The sequence below is a fragment of the Dasypus novemcinctus genome, chromosome 13 (genome assembly GCF_030445035.2).
Source record: "Dasypus novemcinctus isolate mDasNov1 chromosome 13, mDasNov1.1.hap2, whole genome shotgun sequence".
Taxonomy (NCBI): domain Eukaryota; kingdom Metazoa; phylum Chordata; class Mammalia; order Cingulata; family Dasypodidae; genus Dasypus; species Dasypus novemcinctus.
In genome coordinates this window covers 38,892,341-38,913,043 of record NC_080685.1, presented here as the reverse complement: position 1 = coordinate 38,913,043, position 20,703 = coordinate 38,892,341, and the positions used below count along the sequence as shown (strand labels likewise).

General features: G+C 41.5%; 1 protein-coding gene and 1 pseudogene across 3 annotated transcripts in view; one reads left to right on the top strand and one right to left on the bottom strand.

The window, feature by feature from the left end:
- Positions 1-20,703, bottom strand: part of FCGR2B (Fc gamma receptor IIb) — a 67,074-nt gene that overhangs the window by 25,992 nt on the left and 20,379 nt on the right. The window lies entirely within an intron of this gene.
- On the top strand, positions 17,575-18,116 carry LOC101412940 (60S ribosome subunit biogenesis protein NIP7 homolog pseudogene; annotated as a pseudogene).

The window sequence follows — 20,703 nt, the reverse complement described above, 5'->3', positions numbered from 1 at the left end:
GGTCATATCTTACCTAAAATTAACATCTTCAAAAGGACCTATTTACAGTGGGCTCACACCCAAAGGCATGGATTGAGACTAAGAACATGTTTCCTGGGGTACATAACTCAATCTACCGTAGGGAGCTAAGACCTGTGGCAGAGCACAGGAGGAAGACACACTGGTATACAAATGGATTAGGAGAAGTGTGCTAAATTTTTTAGGAAATTTCTAAAAGCCAGTATGGTCAATATAACGGCACAAAAGAAATTATTTGGTGCATCGTCTGTCATCCTACCTGGCTTGAGTTCCCTTTTAAGCAACCACCCCAGTTAGCCCTGCCCTGGGCATAACCACCATTCACCAGGCCTGCACCGCTATCTTGTTTGGGATGATAAGATCCTACCACTAGCTTCTCCTGACAGCCCCATGCCCTTTCATGCCACATAATTTACTGGAAAGGCCTGTATGTCCATATGGCTTGGTTAATAAGAAGCCGACCTCAGCCTCTCCAATAGGCGATTTCTGCTTCTGCTTTTTGTTTTGAAATTTCCAATCCCCAGCATCCATGGGAAATCCCTATCCCTCCACTCTGGGTTATGATAAAGGCAAGAACCTGGGACCCACATGTACTTCTTCCCACACCTCCCCTCCACAGACCGTCGCAGGAGGCTGAGGTAAGCCCAGCAGGCCCTTCTGCTGCCCTCATTCTCCCCTCTCCCTTTCTAGGGAAGGAAACAGAAGCTAAAAAGAAAAAATCATTAAAATACAAGAGCTCTTTATTTTAAAATATCACAACTAGAAAGCCAGTATATTAGTGGCACCACTCTAGCCAGCCACCAAGGGCATAACCATGCCAGAAGCTGTATTGGCAGAAATGTCAAAACTTCTAAATCTTTCTCTTGGTCAACTCACAATTGTATCGTGACTGGAAGTTTTATAAATTTTTTGAAGAAATGGAGATACGCTAAAATATGGCAGAGTCCAGTTTCTAAACCATGCTCAATGATACTCCACTGCCAAAATAGATGAGAAACTCAGTTGAACTCAGAATTTGTTTTCTAGTCTTATACGCATGGCTGAAACTTCAGGTCATTTCCTTAGGCTCCAGATGGCTGCACTACAGTCTTCCCTACCTCTTCCTTTGAAGAGGAAGTCATCGTTGTTTCTGAATCTCAGAAGTTCCTCCTTTGAGTTGTCCTAGATATTGCATTGTGTCCAGTTCCAGGAAATGATCCTTTCTCTCTAAGCCCAAAAAAGCAATCATAATCCTCTTATTTTTCTAAGAAGAAACTTATGAGCCCCCAGGGCAGTATGCAGTCTTTTACGATATATTATTGCAGATTGCAGGGCCAAAATACTCTGATTCATCAGGACTTAGAGTTCTTCTACTGCAGCTTCAAAGACTCTTTTTACTCATCCTGAATGCTCCTCTCTTCCATTGCTCATTAAATATTGGCATTCTTCAGCTTTCTACCTTGATCCGCTTCTCTCTCTGCCAATTATTTTCTGAATGGAGAGATACTCATTCAGGAGGTAGGTCAGAACAGGAGGGGCAAAGAGAGGTGAAAGTGTAGTTTGAAAAGCTTATTCAGTATTATGTTACAATTTTATACTTCTAAATTTGACAAACCAAATAACTCTAAGATGAAAATAAAGGATGATGAAAAAATACTTTTAAGTTTAACAATTCAGAGTGGGTTTTAAAGGGTTGAGAAACATGATCCTGCACATTTCTCACTCTTCCTATTTTTTATCCACAACCATGGCTTTCTATGAATTAATAGTTCTCAACTGGAGAGATTTTGACCACGAGGGGACATTTGCAAATGTCTGGAGTTGATGTTGGTTGTCATAACTGGGTGGGGTTGCTACTGGCATCTACTGGATAGAGGCTGGGGATGCTGCTAAATATCCTACAATGCATAGGAGAGCCCCACAATGAAGAATTATCCCAGCCCAAATGTCATTAGTGCTGCGATTGAGAAGTCCTGCTTTCCTATCTACAGACACACTGAGGATTCAATTCTAGGCCACAGCAATAAAGCGAATATCACAATAAAGCAAGTCATATGATTTTTTTTGTTTCCCAGTACTTATAATATAAATAGACTACATACACACTACACTGTAGTCTGTTAAGTGTGCAGTAGCATCATGCCTATAAAAAATGTTTATACCTTAATTTAAAATAATTAATTGCTAAAAAATGTTAATCATCATTTAAGCCTTCAACAAGTTGTAATCCTTTTGCTTGTGGAAGGTCTTGCCTCACTGTTGATGGCTGCTTACTGATCAGAGTGGTAGTTGGTAAAGGTTGGAGTGACTGTGGCAGTTTCTTAATATAAGACAATAAAGTTCGCCGCATCAATTGATCCTTCCTTTCATGAAAGATTTCTCTGTACCATGAGATGCTATTTGATAGCATTTTACCCATAGAACTTTTTTCAAAATTGGAATCAGTCCTCTCAAACCCTGCCTCTGCTTTATCAACTAAGTTTATGGAATATTCTAAACACTTTGTTGTCATTACAACAATGTTCACAGCATCTTCAGCAAGAGTAGTTTCCAAATCAAGAAATTACTTTCTTTGCTTTTCCATAAGAAGAAACTCCTCATCCATTAAAGTTTTATTATGAGATTGCAGCAATTCAGTCACATCTCCAGGCTCCACTTCTAATTCTAGTTCTCTTGCAATTTCTACCACATTTGCACTTTCTTCCTCCACTGAAGTCTTGAACCCCTTAAAGTCATCCATGAGGGTTGGAACTCCTATTGATGCTGATATTTTGACCTCCTCCTAAGAATCACAAATCTTCTTAATGGCATCTAGACTGGCGAATCCTTTCCAGAAGGTTTTCAATTGACTTTGCCCAGATCCTTCAGAGAAATCACTATCTACGGTAGCTATTGCCTTATAAAATGTATTTCTTAAAAAATAAGACTTGAATGTTAAATGACTCCTTCATCCATGGGCTGTAGAATGGATGTCATGTTAACAGGCATGAAACAAATTAATCTCATTGTACATCTCCATCAGAATTCTTAAGTGATGAGGTGCATTGGCAATGAACAGTAATATTTTGAAAGGAGTCTTTCTTTCTGAATAGTCTCAACAGTGGGCTTAAAATATTCAGTAAACCATGTTGTAAACATATGTGTTGCCATCCAGGTTTCATTGTTCCATTCAAAGAGCACAGGCTAAGTAGATTTAGCATAATTCCTAAAGGCCCTAGGGTTTTCAGAATGGTAAATGAGTCACCAGCTGCACTATACCCTAATAAGGGAATCCTTTGAAGCTTTGAAGCCAGGCATTGACTTCTCCTTTCTGTCCACGAAAGTCTTAGATGGTATCTTCTTCCACTATAAGGCTGTTTCATCTACACTGAAAATCTATTGTTTAGTGTAGCCACAATCACCAATTATCTTAGCTTATGGATAACTTGCTGCAGCTTCTATATCAGTACCTACTGCTTCACCTTGCACTTTCATGTTATGAAGATGACTTATTTCCTTAAACCTCATAAAACAATCTCTGCTGGCTTCAAATTTTTCTTCTGCAGTTTCCTCACCTCTTTCAGCCTTCATAGAACAAAATACAGTTAGGGCCTTGCATTGGTTTAGGTTTTGGCTTAAGGGAATATTGTGACTGAACATCTAGACCACTGGATCCAGACCACTAAAACTTTCTCTGTATCAGTAATAAGACTGTTTCACTTTCTTACCATTCATGTGTTTACTGGAGTAGCCCTTTTAATTTCCATTAAGAACTTTTCCTTTGCATTCACAGCTTGGCTAACTCTTTGGCATAAGTGGCCTAGCTTTTGGCCTACCTTGGTTTTTGACATGCCTCCCTTACTAAGTTAAATCATTTCTCACTTTTTATTTGAAGTGAGAGATGTGCAACTCCTCCTTTCACTTGAGCACTCAATTGTAGGGTTATTAATTGGCATAATTTCAATATTGTTGAGTCTCAGTGAAAAGGGAGGCCCAAGGAAAGGGAGAAAGATGGGGAACAGCTGGTCAGTGGAGCAGTCAGAACACACACAACATTTATCAATTAAGTTTTGCCATCTTATATGGGTGTAGTCGTGGTGCTCCAAAACAATTATAATAATAGATATCATAATAATGAAAAAGTCTGAAATTGTAAGAATTACCAAAATGTGACACAGAGACAAGAAGTGAGTAAATGCTATTAGAAAATTGGTGCTGACAGACTTGCTCAATGCAAGGTTGCCACAAGCCTTTAGTTTGTAAAAAAACACAGTATCTGTGAAGTGCAATAAAGCACTAGGTATGCCTATGTATACTGATGACTCCTAAGTTTTTATCTCCAGTCAAAACTTTTCTGCTAAATTCTGGAAATATATAATCAGCTACCAAGTAGTCATTTCTACTTAAAAAAAAAAAAAAAAAAAAAAAAAAGAATGTCTCAAGTGAAATTCACTTATTCATTCCAAACTTGCTTTTCTTTCTCTATTACCCGCTTTATTACTTAAGTCGGAATCCTTCAAGCTGTAATAGAGTCCTTACTCTCCTTCATCATTCCTATCCAATAAGAATTAAGCTCTCTCAGGAAGCGGATGTGGCTCAAGTGATAGAGATTCTGCCTACCCTGTGGGAAAAGCTGGGCTCATCCCTGGGGCCTCCTGGTGAAAAAGAAGAGAAAGCGTGCCCTTTAGCAAGCCAGTGCCCACACAAGTGCTGGTGTGGTGAGCCAGTGAGCGCATGAGTGCCTGGTGAGTCAGTGCCCCATGCAAATGAGTCATGCAGCAAGATGATGATGCATCGAGAGAGAGACAAGGAAAGAGTCAAGGTGAAGCACAGCAGAAACCAGGAAATGAAGTGGCGCAATTGACAGGGAACATCTCTCGCCATCAGAAGTCTCCAGAATCGAATCCCTGTGAATCCTAGAGGAGAGAAAATGAGAAGAGAAGACAACACAGACAGCAAAAAGATCAGGGTGAGGGGAGGGGAAAGGTGGAAAATAATAAATAAATCTTTTAATAATAATAATTAAGCTCTCTCAAATTTCCTTCCCTCCTGCCACTACCACTTACAAGCTGTATAAAATGTAAGTCACTTAATCTCTCTGTGCCTTGGCATTCTCAAAAGTAAAATTGGGATAACAGTACAACTACTTTACAGGGTTGATGTAAGGATTAAATAAGTTAAAATGCTTAAAACAGTGCCTGCACATAAGTGCTATGCAAGTACTTGCTAATATTATTATTTCATGTCCTAATCATTCCTTGCCTAAATTATTAAAAGTCTCTTAATTAGTCTTCCTGCCTCAGTCTTCCTCCATTCTAATCCATCTTCCATACTGCTTCGAAAAAGGTCTATCAAGCTTTTGTTCACTAAAAGATATAATTGTAAAAGTGCATAAGCAAACCACAGACTGAATAATAAGCTGGATACAGAAAAGCTTCATAGAGAAAAATCAATCACAAAGGAGGAACTGCTATAAGACTGAAGGGTTCAAGAACTGAAAAGTGTTAGGAAAATGAGACACTGAATGCAGAGTGAATTTAAACAAATCATAGGACCTGGGGATTAAATTTGGCACAGAAACAGAACAAATCAAGATTCCCAGGGAAGGAACTGAGGAAAGGAATCTTTCTTCTGGAGGTGAAACAAATACACAAAAAGTGCAATTTTAAAGATTGTACCACATATCTGGAGCAAGAATCAGATGAAGAAGAGTTAAGAAAAATCTGATGAGTTAAACTTGGCTTATTCTAACAGGCCAGGATAAGCTGGACCAAGCGTCAGAAAAGAGTCATAATGCAAAGCCAATAAACAATAAAATCCTAGAGAAAAAAAAGGAGAAACTGTTATTCAGAATAAACACATCAAGATAATACTTTGCACATTGTATGTCCTCCCATGGCCCACTGGGTGGACTGTGGGAGAGTGTGGGCTATGGTGTGGACCATTGACCATGAGGTGCAGTGGTGCTCAGAGATATATTCACCAAGTACAATGAATGTCTCATCATGATGGAGGAGGTTGTTGTTATGGGGGGAGGAGTGGGGTAAGGAGGGTGGGGGGCAAATGGGGACCTCATATTTTTTTAATGTAACATTGAAAAAATAAAGACCAAAAAAAAGATAATCCATTGCATAGACATCAGCAAAAAATTATAAATCAGTCTAAGAAACAAGAAGATATGGCTTAGTCAAGGGAACAAATTAAAAATTCAGAGGAGACTCAGAATTTGGAATAACTAATCAAAGAAGTTCAAACAAATCTCCTAAATCAATTCAAGGTGATGAAGGAAAATATGCATATAGAGATAAAGGATATTAAGAATTCAATGTGGGGAAGTTGATGTGGTTTGGCTGATAGAGCATCCATCTATGATATGGAGGGACCAGAGTTCGATCCCCAGGGTCTCCTGACCCATGTGGTAAGCTGGCCCATGCACAGTGCTGCTGCATGCAAGGAGTACCATGCCAAGCAGGGGTGCCCCCACATAGGGGTGGCCCATGCACAAGGAGTGAGCCCTGCAAGGAGAGCTGCCCTGCATGAAAAAAGTGCAGACTGTCCATGAGTGGCACTGCACACATGGAGAACTGACACAGCAAGATAATGCAACAAAAAAGAGATGCAGTTTCCCAGTGCTGCCAGATAATACACGCCGACTCAGAAGAACACACAGTGAATGGACACAGAGAGCAGACAATGGGAAGGGGGAAGGGGAGAGAAATAAATAAAATAAATCTTAAAAAAAAAGAATTCAATGTGGCAGAGCAAGTGTAGCTCAGTGATTGAGTGCCTGCTTCACACATACAAGGTTCAAGTTTCCAGCTTCAATCCCCAGTGCCTCTTTAGAAGAAGAAGAAAAAGAAGAGGAGGAGGAGGAGGAAGAAGATAATATGTGAGTATAAAGAAGAATTTTAAAGTATGAAAAGAAACATAGAAATAATGGGGAAGAAAGGCACAATAGTAAAGATTAAAAATACACTAGAAGCATACAAGAGCAGAGTTGAGCAGGCAGAAGAAAGAATCAGTGAACTAGAAGACAGAGCAATCGAAGTCATACAGTCAGAAGAACAAGTAAAGAATAGAAAAAAATGAGTGGTGTCCCAAGATTTAAGTGACAGCATGAAGCACACAAACATACATGTCATGGTTGTCCCAGAAGAAGAGAAGGAAAAGAGGATAGAATATCTGAGGAAATAGCAGCTATGTACAGCAGGGGAAACAGAGAGATTGAGAGGTGAAGAATTTTCTTGTTTACTTGTTTGTCTGTTTTTTGTTTATTGTTATTATTATTGAAATAATGAAAATACTCTAATAATGATTGAATTAATGAATGCACAAGTATGTAATCATACCAAATACCATTGATTATACACTTTGCATGAATTGTATGCTTTATTAATATGTATCAATAAAATTGATTTGTTCAAAAAATATTTGAGGAAATAATGGCCCAAAACTTCCCAATTTTTATGAAAGACATAAATATATATGTCCAGGAAGCACAACATACTCCAAACAGAAAGATCCCTAATATGTCTACTCCCAGAAACATACTAATCAGAATGTCAAATGCCAAATATAAACAGAAAATTCTGAAAGCATCAAGAGAAAAGAGATCCATCACATACAAGGGATCTTCAGTAAGACTAAATGCTGATTTCTCATCAGAAACTATGGAAGCAAGAAGGCAGTGGTATGATACATTTAGGGAACTGAAAGAAAACTTCCAGCCAAAAATTCTTTATCCAACAAAAATGAGGGAGAGTTTAAAATATTCACAGATAAACAGAAACTGAGAGATTTTGTCATCAAAAGTATGCCTTACAAGGATTACTAAAGGAAGTTCTGCAGGTTGAAAGGAAAAGACAGGAGAGAGTGACTTGGAGTAGTGTGAAGAAAAGAAGATTCAGAGAATATGTATATGTATATGTATATGTATATGTATATGTATATGTATATGTATATGTATATGTATACTATTGAAGCTAAGTTAGTATCTTTTCAAACTTGTAGTTTATAGATGTAAGTTTTGCAATAGGTTTTCAGCTCCATCTGTGTGCTTCTTACCCTTCATGTGATGCACATGAGACACAGAGAGCTGGCATGGTGGAAGGGCTCACCTCAGATTCCCTGCACAGCCCTGGCCACTCCAGATTCTCAGTGCTTCCTTCTGCTGGGCTGCATCTGTCACTTCCCATCTGGACCTAGCATCCAGGACCTCCCACCACCTCCAACATTTTTCTATTGGTTCAGCCTCACCTGCTGCAGTGCCTCCTCTGACAGTCCCGTACTTCTTCTTCCTCACCTTCCAGTGTGGCAAGGTAGACATGATGGACCTGGGTACATCAGGTTCCAGGTATGACACATAGAGAACTGATCCAGATGTAGACCCAGGGTATACATCTTGTACATTTACACAATCATGAGTAAGGATTTCAGCTGCTCTGACTGGTTGTGTGTCCCAATTATTCATCTGCTTCCAAAATGTGTCTTGTGGCCCTGCTTCCACACTATCCCTCTTACCTTAATTGGCTTCCCAGGCTGCAGAGAGAATATGCACTCTGACTCACAGAAGCTGGAAATGGGAAATGGACTCACTGGTCTTTGAGGATGTGGCCATGGACTTTACCCAGGAAGAGTGGGCTTTGGTGGTATTGCCAGATTTTCTCTAAGTTCTTGGCTAAGCTATAAGAAATGAACTTTGAGAGCAAGCCAGGTTAGTTAGGCCAGTAATTTATTAAGGAATGATGAGAAAAGAAATGGGAGAAAATAACAGATCATGGGTCCAGGTAGAGAGGAAGGGACTGAAGAGTGATAAAGAGAGCTGATTTACAGACTACAATCCCCCATTATAGATTATAAATCCCCGGGTTTACTGTGTGTTGATCCAGGTGGCAGGGTTGTGAAGAAGGTCAGAACAGGGGGCAGAAGGCAAGAACAGGGGTGGTTCAGACTTTGTGTTTGTTTTTTGATCCATTAATTATTCTTTCCCTTCACTAATGACAAGGGAGTTCCCAGCTGTTTGCTGTTTGATTGATTATCCCACCCATCAATCCCCAGGGAGGGCCCAATGATAAGGCCCCTGGAGAACATCTGGGAGTTCTCCTGGGTTTTTGGGGGAAATCTCATTCTGAATAGGATTTCTCACAAGCTCTTCCAGCAGCCATTTTGGGGGTACCAAAGGCCATGTGGGCTTCTTGTCAGGTTCCAGATCTGCCTATTGATTCCCTATTTTGCTAGCCTGCCTCAGTAGATCTTACTCAGAGAAAGTCAACAGAGATACGATGGTGGAAAAGTTCAGGAGATAATCCTCAGTAGTTTCTCAAAAGGATAATAATGGAGAGTGCTTATCAAATGAACACGTAATAGTACAATTCATGAAGAATGCTTCCTGGCCCTCCATGTTAAGAGGAATATGCCAATTCCATGGCACTGAAGAGCCACACAACAAGCAAGGGAGATGTGTGAGAAGGCCTATGGCCAAAATCCTCCAGGAAAGTGATGAAGGTAATCGGTATGGAAAAACCATCAGCAGGATTCCAAATCTTACTGTGCTTAGAAGAACTCATACCAGAACTAAATCTTGTGAATGCCATGAAAGTGGAAAAGCCTTCATAGATCATTCATCACTTAATCATCACATGAGATTTCACACTGGAAATCAGTGTAAGGAATATGAAGAAGTCTGCAGCTCTCCCTCTCACCTAAGCTCTCATGTGAGTACTCTTACTGAAAGAAACACTATAAATGTAGGGAATGTGAGAAAGTCTTCAGTCATTATGCATCTCCTTAAAAAACATGACAACATTCACTAGAGAGAAATCCTATGAATGTAAGGAATGTGGAAAAGTCTTCAGTTTTCCTACAGCCTTTCAGACACATGTGAAAAATCACATTGTTGAATGTAAAGAAAGTGGCAAAATCTGTACTTCTTCCTCATCCCTCACTTTACATTTTTTTAAAAATCATAGTGGAGATAGGTGTTATGAATGGAAGTAATGCAGGAAAGCCTTTATTCATTCCTTTGTTCTTGTTGAACATAAAAGGAAATCACACTGGGGAGAGGCCTTATGAACGTGAGGAATGAGGAAAGCCTTTAGTCATTCCTCATCCTTCAGTGACCATTTAAGAAGTCATAAAGGAGAGAAATATTTTAAATTTAATAAGTGTAGGAAAAGCCTTTGTTACTTCCTCTTCTCTCACAGAACACAAAAGATGTCACAGTGGAGAAAAACCTTATGAATGTAAGGAATGTGAGAAAGCCTTTAGCAGTTCCTCATCCTTCACTGTCCACATAAGACTTCACAGAGGAGAGAAGGCTTCTAAATGTGTGGGAAAGCCTTTGCTATTTCCTCTTCCTTCATGGGATACAAAAGATGTTACAGTGGAGAAAAACCTTATGAATGTATGGAATGTGAGAAAGTCTTTAGCAGGTCTTCCTCCCTCACTGAACATTTTAGAAGTCACACTGGAGAGAAGCCTTTTGAATGTAAGGAACATGGAAAAACCTTTAGGCAGTCCTCAACCTTCCTTGAACATTAAAAAAAAAACAACTCACAGAAGCCTATGAATGTAAAGAAAGCGGGAAAGCCTATAGTCATTCCTCACACCTCACTAACCATACAAAAGCCCATCATGGAGAGAAGCTTTATTATCGCAAGGAATGTGTGGAAAGAATCTGCTTGTCTCTCAGCCTTTTGAAGATGTGAGAAGGTACATGCAGGAAAAAATATATATGTGTAAATAGCATTGGAAGCTTTCAGTTGTCGCTCATCTTTTTGAAAACCTGAGAAACCATGCACATGTATGGAATATCGCTAAGTTTTTGCTTTTTGCTTTTTTCCTTTTTCTCCATACTTTCAATGTGGGAAAGCCTTTGCTGATTATCCCTGATGCACATGTGAGGAGGTACACTCAAGAGTAACTATAAGGAAGTGGGAACACCTAGAACTCTTTTACACTACTTGGCCAATATGTGAGACATCACACTGTGAAGACATCCTATGAATGGAAATGACAAGGGAACTTTCAGTGTTCCATTTCCTTTAAGATGCATGCCTATGAGACCTAACTCAGAGGAGAGATTGCATAAGCAATGTAAGAAAGTTTTCATTAATAGCATTTATCTTTTAGTGCAAAAGGAAGTTCATTCCAGGGCAGACATCTTCTAAAGGTAGAAATATGGAATTTTCCATTACCATATCTCAATGTGCATTAATTTCTACTTTTTATTTTCTGATATGAATATTGTGGGGACCCAGGGCCTGAGCTCTCCCTAAACCCACAACACATAGTTGCCTACATGACCTAGACATAAGTTAAAGATTGACATCCTTTCCTGGAAGGGAGAGAATGTTTGGATGGTTTCATAAACCATAATCTCTTCAGAGCAGTAAAACTTCATTTCTGCCATAACATAACCAGACCCCATATGTGTTCACAGAAGAAACTCTGTCTTCACACTGATGGAATGCCTTTGTTCTAAAACCCCTTATATCACCCTTCATTTTCCCATTTCTTTGTGGAGCACTATCTTCATTCTCTGGACCATCACTACTGGAGACTCTCTCCTGTCCATAAATCCAAATAAAACTTATGTCTGGGGAAGTGGTTGTGGCTCAACTGATAGAGTATCTACCTACCATATGAAGGGTCCAGGGTTCGATACCCAGGGCCTCCTGACCTGTGTGAGCTGGCCCATGCGCAGTGCTGCCTCACACAAGGAGTGCTGTGCCACACAGGGGTGTCCCCTGCGTAGGGCTTCCCCACACATGAGGAGTGCGCCCCTCAAGGAGAGCCGCCCCATGTGAAAAAAGCACAGCCTGCCCAGGAGTGGCACCAAATACACAGAGAGCTGATGCAGCAAGATGATGCAACAAAAAAAGCAACACAGGTTCCCAATGCCGCATAACAAGAATGGAAGCAGACACAGAAGAGCACACAGTGAATGGATACAGAGAGCAGATGGGGGTGGAAGGAGAGAGAAATAAAAATAAATATAATAAATAAATAAGTAAATAAATTAATAAATAAAGCTTATGTCTGACTCAGTGTCAGGTGCATTCTTTGGTCTTGCACCCACCCCAACTCATGCCCTTCAGGAGTTGAGTTGGAACAATTGGCGAGCCAAGAGCCAGGAGATTGAAGGACCACAAGCAGTAGTAAGCATGAGCTCAGGGAAAGAAGAATCGGTGCGGGAAATCCCAGTTTAGCCTATAACACCATGTGCGGGGGGCTGGCTGCCCTTGTGGATGAGTGGAGACTGCTGAGAGAGCATGGTAATGCGCTAAAAACTCCAGAAGGTATACTGACTGTGCTACAACAGGTAGCTGAGCAGTTTCACTTAAATAAAAAAAGTGAGACCACCAGATAGTGGTGGCCATAGAATGGCCTCTGCTAGGAGCCTGGCAGAACAAGTGGAAAAACCTCTATTCACTGCTTAGAAGAAAAGTTAAAGCTAGAAAGGTATATGCACCAATCACAGGCAGAAATGAAAGATTCCTTAACTGATCACCTACACCAAATTGATGATCAATTAGACACCCTGGCTTACAGATGTGCTTGAACTAGGGGCTGCAGGCTGCCTCAGGTCCAGGTCTGGAGGATATTAACCATCTGTGGATGGGATCCTGAGGCATGAGATCCTATGGAATCCTCCTCAGATAAGGAGAAAGAGGAGGAATGGAAAGTGGAAGATGAGGATTCCCAAAGGACGCACCCTATAATACAACAGAAGTCGAAGTCATTACAAGACCAATCCCCTGAGATCCAACATTTCCAACACCCAAGTAGAAGTTACATATAACCATAAGAGGCTATACTGCTGCTGAGCTGGACAATTTGGAGCAAAGGTACAGACAGAGATCTAGAGAGTCCTTGCCTAACTGGCTTCTAAGATTATGGGACACTGGAGCAGAAGTTGTACTATCAGGGGTAAGAATGAGTAATTTGGCATTCATTATCACTCATCCTTCTCTATGTCAGCATTTACATACCACCTCTAGGGAGACAAAAACAAGATCGCTATTGGTATGACTGGTTGGTGAATGCAAGGATGCCTGGCCTAATGAAAGGGTTAACCATGCCACCCCTCCTTGGCAATCCATGGAAGAATTACAGGATGTTTTACAAGGATCAGGAGTAAAACATGCCATTTATGCCACCAGTTTCTGGGGCCTGACACTTAAGCTTTTACTGCAGGAATGAAAGATATTGTGCTACATACTTCTCCCAACTATTATTATGGACCTCTGGTGTCAGTACTGAGCCCCCTAGTAGGGCAACCTGTGTCGTGAGTTGCGCAGGCTATAGCAGAATTAGGGGGATTAAAAAGGCTGCAGATAAAGGGGGTTGGGGTCCTGGTGGCTACGAGGACATGATGGTCTTAATCATGTGCCACCCAAGCAAATGGGGGTAGATCTTATTGCTGAGAACCGAGCTAGAGCAACAGATAGGCAGCCCAACGTGGTTTTAGTGAGACTTTGGAGCAAGCTCCCTAAGGACAAGAAATTTATAAAAGTGTACCCTCAGAATGCTGCAGGAGAAGGGAAGATAAGAAAAAAGATGCTGTCCCAACCCCGGGGGCCTTCTACTCCCCCCGATGAAGCCTGGCAAGCACCCTTCTCTCTACCATAGGGGAGGGGGTAAGATCCCTGGATAAGGACAGTAACTGGGGCCACACGTAGAGTTAACTATTTATTGGTTCCTTACTAATCAACAGAGTATTAGCCTTAGTAGACACGAGACCTGAGTGTACTTTATTAATGGCAATGTAGGGTGATTCCATGGGCCAGGCTGGCTATAGATGGCTATGGAGGAAAACAATTTGTGCAAAGCAACAAAATTTAGTTTTACACATAGGGAGATTACCTCTCCAAAGATATACAGTGTATATTTCTCCTATACCCATATATTTTAGGAATTGACATTCTCCAGAATGCCACATTACCATAGGAGAATCCCACCTTTGATGCAGAGTAATAAAGGTGGTGCTAATGTTATCGGCATCAGTGTCTAGGTTCTTGGATTCATTGCGAGAAAGAATTCAAGGACAAGTCACAAATTAATTAGGCAAGCAAAGAATTTGTCAGGGAGTAAAGGAAGGAAAGGAAAGTCACCTTCAGGGATGAAGGTGGACATTTTCAAGGGAGAAAAATGCAAATCCTTGTCCTAGATTCCCCCTTTTTACGGGGCTTCTGGACTCCAGGTTCTGCACTGATAAGCAAGAACCTAGGGGTATGGGAACCCAAGGGTGTGGGGTGCCTAGGGGTGTGGGGGTTGCTCTCTGGTGGCAATTGGTTTCTGGGTGCTGTCCATGTCCTCTGCAGGTTATGTTGACCAGGAGTGATTAGCTTCAGGTCACTGTCCATGAGATGTGAGGTAAACTGAAAGCTAGGTGGGTGGGTGGTGGTGATGGCCCTCTTGCCCCTTCCCTCTTTGCTGGCTGCCTTCCAGTAATGCAGCCTTTGGCTGTGTTTTGCTACAAGCTGCAGGGTATGTGCTTGTGAGCTGCCCCTTCCTAACTTGCCTGTATGACTTAGCAGGCTAATGTTAGTAAACAGGCCAATGCTTCAGTTTCCCTTACCAGGCTTATTAGGTTTTCTGCCCTCTTCCTCCTCAGGTCCCTATTCTATCCTGCTTCACTGAGGGGACAAGCTAAATGATCCCTGGTGAAGATGCCCTCACCCTGAAGAAACTGTGGCAACTAAATAGTACAAAATCCTGGGGGAACACCAGGAAATTACTGCTACAATTAAGGAATTAGAAAGGGTAGAGATAATAATAACTATCCACAGTCCCTTCAGTAGTCCTGCATGACCAGTATGAAAGTCTGACGGAACATGGCACATGACAGTAGATTATTGTGAATTAAATAACCACTGTATGCAGCGGTCCCAGAAATTTGTTTTATTGCAAGAAATTAGTACCCAGCTATGTCACTATCACTTTGTTTTAGATCTTGCTAAATGCTTTCTTTAGTATCTCCTTAGACAAGTCAAGCTAGCCTGCATTTACCTTCACATGGGAAGGCCAACAATGGACTTTTACACTGCCCCCAAGGCTATATGCATAGCCTGACCATCTGTCATGGCCTCACGGCAAAGGATCCTGCTGTGTAGAAGAAACCCATGGCTGTAACCCTATTTCATTATATTGATGATATTATGTTAACCAGTAATTCTCTTTCAGAATTAAAAAAAGCATCAGAGACAACAGAATCTCATCTTGAAAGCTGGGATGGGCAATCAATCAGGTCAAGTGGCAAGGTCCTGGATGCTCTGTCAAATTCTTGGATGTTGTTTAATCAGGTGAGACAAAAGCTATACTCTCTGCAGGAATCCATAAAGTACAATGTTTTCCTAGACCACAATCTCCAAAACAATTAATGGCCTTTCTGAGGTTGTTGGGGTACTAGAGACTGTTCATCCCTCATTTAGCTCAAATATTAAAACCACTGTATATGTTAATCAGAAAAAGTCATACATGGGAATGGGAGGACCCTCAGCAGGCTGCTTTTTTAAGAAACAAAGAAGGCAATAGCACAGGCTCAAGCATTGAGGGGGGTCGACCTTGACTTACCCTGCAATTGGTAAGCACCAAATATTGGCTTTGGGTGTGGTTTATGGCAAAGGCAACAATCTAAATGAGTACCCTTTAGGTTTTGGTCACAATTATGGAAAGGGGCTGAATTACAATATAGACCTTTAGAAAATCAACTATGTGCAGCATACAATGACTTGTTACAAGTGGAAGGTTTAACCCAAAAGTTTCTGGTCATTCTGAAGACTGTCATCCCTAGCTAGGGTAGATTGTGAATACTGGGAACAAACCTTGCTTTGGCAGTGGACAATTCAGTACCTTAACAAAGTGGAAAGTTTACCTGCTGCAGTGCAGTGTTTTCAACATTAGCCCTTTAAGTACTGAAATGCATGAGATCCTAAGCCCAGTGTCTTACGTGGAAGATTCTTCAGCCCAAATTACAATCCCGAAGGTGAGCACTGAAGTGCCCAAAAGAAGGCATATGAACAGTCCCAGAGAATGCATGGTACATGTATGGTTTGGCTAATGGATAGCCTTCCACATGGACAGCTGTGGCTGTGCAGCCCAGCACTGACACTATTTGGTGAGAAATAAGCACTGTGCAAAGCGGTTAATGGGCTGAATTAAGAGCCATTTCGATGGTTATAGTACACAAGCCTGGGAACACATTAACCCTCTGTACTGACAGTTGGGCAGTGTACAAAGACCTTACCACCTGGATGGCAACTTGGGCAAAAAGAACAATGAACTATCACGGGTCACCCTCTGTGGGTAAGAGATCTATGGATGGACATCTGGGATGCCTGCCAGCAGCAACAGGTAACTGTCTACCACAACCCTGCCCACTGCTCTAACAACGTCCTCAGGAATGTTGAGGCAGAACCACACCACTGAGACCTGAGAAGCAGTGAAATGGCTCCATAATGAAAGCGGACATTGTGGTTACCAGACCGGGTGGTGCTTAGCCCCGCAGTTCCAGCTGCCTGTCACTCACCAGCAGCTCGTGGACCTCACCGACAAGTATCCATCGTGCTCACTCTGGTGACCACATCAATTACCTCACCAGGTGGGACATATCAGCCAAGCGCCCACCCCAGTAACACGAGGACAAGTGGATTACATCGCTCCTCCCTCTCTCAGAAGAGGTAAGGTATGCTTTCACTGCTGCACATACCATCACAGGACTTTTCTTGGCCTTCTCAGTAGGAAAGGCCAACTAGCAGGCCACTATTCACTGCTTAGAAAAATAAGTGCCCTATATGGGATGTGTATTAGTCAAGTAAAGGGGGTGCTGATGAAAGTACAGAAATCTGTTGGCTTTTATAAAGGGTGTTTATTTGGGGTAGAAGCTTACTGTCACAAGGCCCTAAAGAATACAACTCAAGGTACCATAAGTGGTACTTTCTCACCCCAAATCTGTGTCCGTGAACTTTCAGCCTTCCTTCTTCCTCTTAAGGCTCCATGATCCCAGCTTCTTCTGATCTCAGCAGTAGGCTGGCAGAAGGCTCATGGCTCTTCCCAGGGCTTGTCTCTTTCCAGGCTCAGCTGCTCTGATCTCCTCACAAGGTCAGCTGTAAATTATCTGGCTCACCTCTTTTCCTGGGCTGCAGGAACCTGTTTATCTTCTCTGTGTATCGACTTCTGTGTGAGAGTCTTTTATCAGCCCACCAAGGGGGTGGGGACTCAACCCTGCATGCCTTAATGACATGGTTGAATCAAAGACCTAATCTTAGCATAATGTAATCAAAGATATCTCAGCTGAATCTAATACCATCAGAGGGTATCACATCCAGAGGAACAGACCAGTTTACAAACATAATATCTCTTTTGGAATTCATAAATAATATCAAACTGCCACACTCCATCCTCTGAATTCCAAAAAGATATTACAATATTCCAAAAAAAACTTAAATCAGTAAAAATGCTAAGTACAAAATCACTATCAGTTTAAAGAAATAGTTTTTCTTGGGGCAAAGTCCTCTCTGCCTGTAGACCTCTGAAACTTACAAAACAATTTATCTGGTTTCCAGTGACTGAGGCATGAGGTTTCCATGTGGAAAAATGCAGCCTCTGACAGAGAAGGAGACCTATGTAATGTTCAAGAAGATCATGAAACATATCAGGGAGAATCTTCAGCTGCTCTTCAATAGGCCCAAAGGTACCTACTATTTCAGGTTGCACAATGACGGGATGTACTACGTGAGCAAGAAGATTCTGAATCTGGCCACCAACATCTCTGGTAACAACTGGTATCGTTGGGTACCTGCTTCAGAATATTCACTAAGATGCACAAGTTCCAGTTTCACATCACAGCTCTGGATTATCTTGCACCCTGTGCCAAGTATAAAGTATGGCTAAAGCCTGGAACAGAGTAGTCTTTCCTGTATGGGAACCATGTGTTGAAATCTGGTCTTGGTTGAATTACTGAAAATAATTCTCAGTACCAGGGAGTGGTGGTGTTCTCCATAGAAGACATCCCTTTGGATTTTGGGGTGGCAGCAAAGTCTACACAAGACTGCAGGAAAGTAGATACCATGGCGATGGTGGTATTTCATCAAGCAGACATTGGGGAATATATGCAGCATGAAGAAATGTTGACTTAAAATGGAGTCATCGCAAGGACGTATGGCCATGAAGAAAGGCCTAGATTTGTTTCCTGTCTCTGTATAGTTTCCACCATGATGATGAGTTTGTCCACACTGTAACCTCTTCAGGGACTTCTTAGTTTAATATTCTCTTTATTACTGACAAATGCAGGCTGGATGCTTATTATACAGAAATGGCTCAAAAATGAAGTTTGTGTTTGTGACTAAGCAGAATGCTGTGCTTTATGTTTGAATCAGAAAGCTTCTTGTTCTGATTAACAGGTTCTAAATCATTGGAACCAGGGATGAGAATACCTTATTACTGCTATCTGTGATAACAACTTACTTTCCAAACTCATGATAACACAATGGATTTTCTATGTTATTTATTAATATTGTAAAAGAAAGATATTACCCTTTCAGAACCCTAGGCCATATCTGGGATTTTGCAGATGTAATTTAGCTAAATAACAAAAGCAATTTATTCTGCTGTTTTTCAATATGGTAAGTGCTGAGTGGTGCAGTGGGGATAAAACCCTGGATTCAAGCCTCAGTTCTGCAATTTACCAATTTTACGCCTTGGGATGAATCGTTCCATTTTTTTTAGCTTCATTTTCTACCTCAGTGAAAAAAAGCTTTAACTGTCTACCTAAGAATTGTTTTAGAATTAGAGATCCATGATGGTAAAGCACCTAGCACAGTACCTGGTAAATGACAGATGTTCAATAAATGGTAAGAATTACGATTTTTAAAAAATTATCTGCTTCCAATATACAAAAGGACAGAGGCCTCTGAGGGCAGCTATTGTTTCAAAAGAGGCAGAAGTGGTGGAGATTTAAAGATGCAGGCCTTCCTCCGGGCTGGGCTGGGGAAAGGTAGCAGAAGTGCTGCATTTGCTAGGCATGCCAAGAAAGCTCAGCTACGGGGAGCCATTTGAGTTTTGGTGCCCTTCCTGACCCTCTCCAGAAGGCACTTTGGAACAGTTCTGCTCTCCCTTCATGAGTTCCTGGTCCTGTTTTGGCTAGGAAACACTGATTTGGAAAAGTCCTCCCTGGGGTGAATCTCTGCCCAAAATTTGCCCTCCAGACAAAAGCAGCATGAGACAAGGAAAGGAGTGTTTAAAAAAACTATAGAAGCAGACAGTCTGGGACAAAGGCTTGCCAGCCTCAGATACCTGGGAGAGTAGTTTTCCAAGTGAAAGAAAAATGGAGCTATTCCAGGGAAAAGGAAGACAGAGAACTTTCAAAACTTAGGAAAGATGTGAATATACATATCCAAGAAGCTCAGAGAACACCAAACAGAATAAACATGAAGAAAGGGCACCCCATCATTCTATCGATTACACTATTAAATGCAAAAAACAAGAGCAGAATTCTGAAAGCGGAAAGTGAAAGCAACATGTTATATACAAGGGAATCCCAATAAGATTGAGTGCCTATTTCTCATCAGAAACCATGCAGGCAAGAAGGCAGTGGGTTGAAATACTTAAAGAACTGAAGGAAAACAACTGCCAGCCAAGAATTTTTCATCTAGTGAGGTTCTTTTACAGAAAGGAGGGTGAGATTAAGACATTCTCAGATAAACAAACTCTGAGGGAGTCATGAAACACACATGCATAAAAAGTAAAGATAGGGAAGCAGATTTGGCTCAATGGATAGAGCCTCTGCCTACCACATGGGAGGTCCAAGGTTCAAACCCAGGGCCTCCTGACATGTGTGGTGAAGCTGGCCCACGCGCAGCGCTGACGCGTGCGAGGAGTGCTGTGCCATACAGGGATGTCCCCCATGTAGGGGAGCCCCACGCGCAAGGAGTGCACCCCATAAGGAGATCCGCCCCATGCAAAAAAAGCGCAGCCTGCCCAGGAGAGGGGTTGCACACATAGAAAGCTGACACAGCAAGATGACACAACAAAAAGAGATACAGAATCCTGGTGCCACTGACAAGAATACAAGCAGATACAGAATAACACACAGCGAATGGACACAGAGAGGAGACAACTGGGGGGGAGGAGCAGAGAGAGAAATAATTTTTTTTTAAAAAGTAATGATAAATCTAGGCTTTTGGACATACAATGTAAAAAGATATAAATGGTAATAAGTACAAAAAAATGGTCAGGACAGAGGGGCATGGGAAAAGTATATGTGTATGCAATTGAAGTTGAGTTGATATCAAACAAAATATAATTGATACAGATTTACAATGTTAAACCTTAATGCCATGAGAACCACAAGAAAAACAAATGAAAAATACATACAGATAGAAATGAAAAGTCACTCTGTACAACACAAAGGTTAAATAGCAAAATGGAAGAAGAAAGAACTATATTAAATGCAAATAGAGGGAAGTGGATGTGGCTCCAGTGATAGGACTTCCACCTACCATATGGGAGGACATGGGTCCAGTTCCTGGGGCTTCCTGGTGAAAAAGAAGAGAAAGCATGCCCGCATGGTGAGCCAGTGCCTGCGTGAGTGTCCAAATGGTAAGCCAGTGCCCATGCAGCAAGCCGAGTGCCCACATGGTGAGCCAGTGCCTGCGCAGGTGAGTCATGCAGCAAGATGATGACACAACAAAAGAGAGATGAAGGGGAGAGTCAAGGTGAAGTGCA